Below are 2,341 nucleotides of genomic sequence, written 5' to 3'. Positions count from 1 at the left end.
GGAGGGGTCGCTATGAGTCGGGGCCGACTGGATGGCACATAACAACAACAACAACAACATGCTGTTAAATGAGGTATTAGGTACATTAAGAGGATGCAAAGTTCAATCTTTACTTATGACACAAAATATGTTTCTTTTTTGTAGCAATAAGTGTGTTTCTAAATTTGTTTCCCAGAAAAGCAACCAAGGATATTTACCAGAAAATTACATTTATATTTTATCAGAATATTTACATATTATCATGTAAGGAAATTGAATAATTTGTTGAGGAAATATATTTGTTTTGTTTAGATAACAAAAGCTGTATAAATGTAGTTTCTTTTCCATTTCCCTTCAGACTGACTTTCTTTTAAGAATTTGATTGATATTAGTATAACTCACAAAACATACTTGTTCATCAAGAAGTGGTGCTACTGTAACATCAATTACATACATATCTCTGCATATTGAAGCTAAAACATTTCACAAAGAAATAAAGTGTTTTTTTTATAAATTTTGTATACAATAATAGATTTTCCTTTTCATTTCACATCAATCAATTATAGCCTAACATTCAGTTCTTTCTCATCGACCACATATGAATGTGCCAGCAGCACTATTATCACATGACTGGTGATGTATCTGGTCCTGTCCTGCTCAAAGGAAACCAAAATGTGTCTTCACATTGAGCAACCCTTGTACTGTGTCAATCTCTTTGTGATCACTCTAAACCCCGTCAGAGATCAGCAATAGTCTCCAATGAATGTAAAGACACAGGAGACATCTTGTCCTGTAAAGGATGAAAAGTATTATTTCAAGAGGAAAAACACTCATGATGATCTGCAAAGGACCCATCAACAGTGTATAACCAAAAAAATGATGTTATTTCTGACTGCCTTGCTAGTATTATTTCTTCTGATTCTCAGATCTGAAGAAAAAAACATTCAAAATCAAGGTTTTTTAATTACTAATTTAAAAATATAATTTCTGTCCTAAAGTCAAAATTCAAATGAAAATTTTATTTGATTTTTACATTTTTTTATTTTCATTTTTTCAAATTTGTTTGCTACACCAGAACCAAATTTACAAAGTGATAAAATTTTGTATCGAGGTGAAAAAAAAATGGCAACAAGTAAGTGGAACACACACACATGGAAAAATTTAAAAAATCTCCCAAAAAACAACAACAAAAAATGAATTTGTAATTCCCTAACAACAATTTAATTAACTTCCTTTTAAAAGCCTAATGAATCAAAAGAGACTTTTCCATTGAATAAAAAAATCAAACTCATTGCTGTGGAATGGAATCCAACTCATAGTAACCCTTCCTTGGGTTTTGGAGGCAGTATCACACAGAAGTAGATACTTAAATTTAATGGGTATAAATTGTTTCACTGGTGCCACAAGTGCTGAAACTACTAATACCAATATAAATATAACAGAACCTGTTCCAAATTCTGCTTCCATGTCTTGTTGTAGTAAATTAACTAATTAATTAATTAACAATGGTGAAGAAAGTGAAACTAGTTTATAATCTGAAACTGTCAGATCTACAGACTTTATAAATGACAGAACTACAGACTAGTTTGTTGAATAATATTTCTTCTAATGATATAAATTATTAGATCAAAAGTGGGCTGAGGGATTGTCAACATCACAGTGGACCATATTATTTTTTTTAAAAAAAGTTTTGGATGGTAAACAATCCAGAATATATTTCTAGGTTGCAAAGGTATGGGGAACATTATAAGAGGGATTGGCTACTGTATTCTCCATTCTATATCATTTGGCTCTGTATATTGGTTCCTTTGCAGACTATTAAGTCCTAAATCATTTAATTCTAAATTTGCTGTGGATGGATATAGCAATTGGCACAACTGGAATAGGAATGATTAATGTGAAAACACTTCAATTCTCAAAGATTTTATGTTGCTATATTTAAAGCAAAAACATGGTTTGGGATTAATTCATGAACTGGAAACAAATTAATGAATAATATTAGTATTGAAAAAATATTTTGCAACTCTTTGTTCCAGTTATAACAATCACTGAACTACCTTTTCATGGACTGTTTTTTTGAGGAAGAAATGAAGCGTTTGAGATCCCACAAAATGCATTCTGACTTGTATCACTATTGATTAATTTTGTGTTTTATTGGACTTCATATAAAAAGATTTGTATTTGTGCATTTTGTGTCCAGCTTTTCCCTCAACATAATGTGCAAGAGATTCATCTATATTGTTGCATGTGTCAATAGCATATTACTTTAAAATAATAAACAGCATTCTCTTTGGAGAGTTTGTTTATTCTTACTTTTGTTGATGGATAATTAGGTCATTTGCAGTTGTGAGCAATTACAAAT

The sequence above is a fragment of the Orycteropus afer genome, unplaced genomic scaffold (assembly GCF_000298275.1).
Source record: "Orycteropus afer afer isolate SDZICR_OR568_19922 unplaced genomic scaffold, OryAfe1.0 scaffold00564, whole genome shotgun sequence".
Classification (NCBI taxonomy): Eukaryota; Metazoa; Chordata; class Mammalia; order Tubulidentata; family Orycteropodidae; genus Orycteropus; species Orycteropus afer.
Note: the sequence above shows the minus strand (reverse complement) of the source record.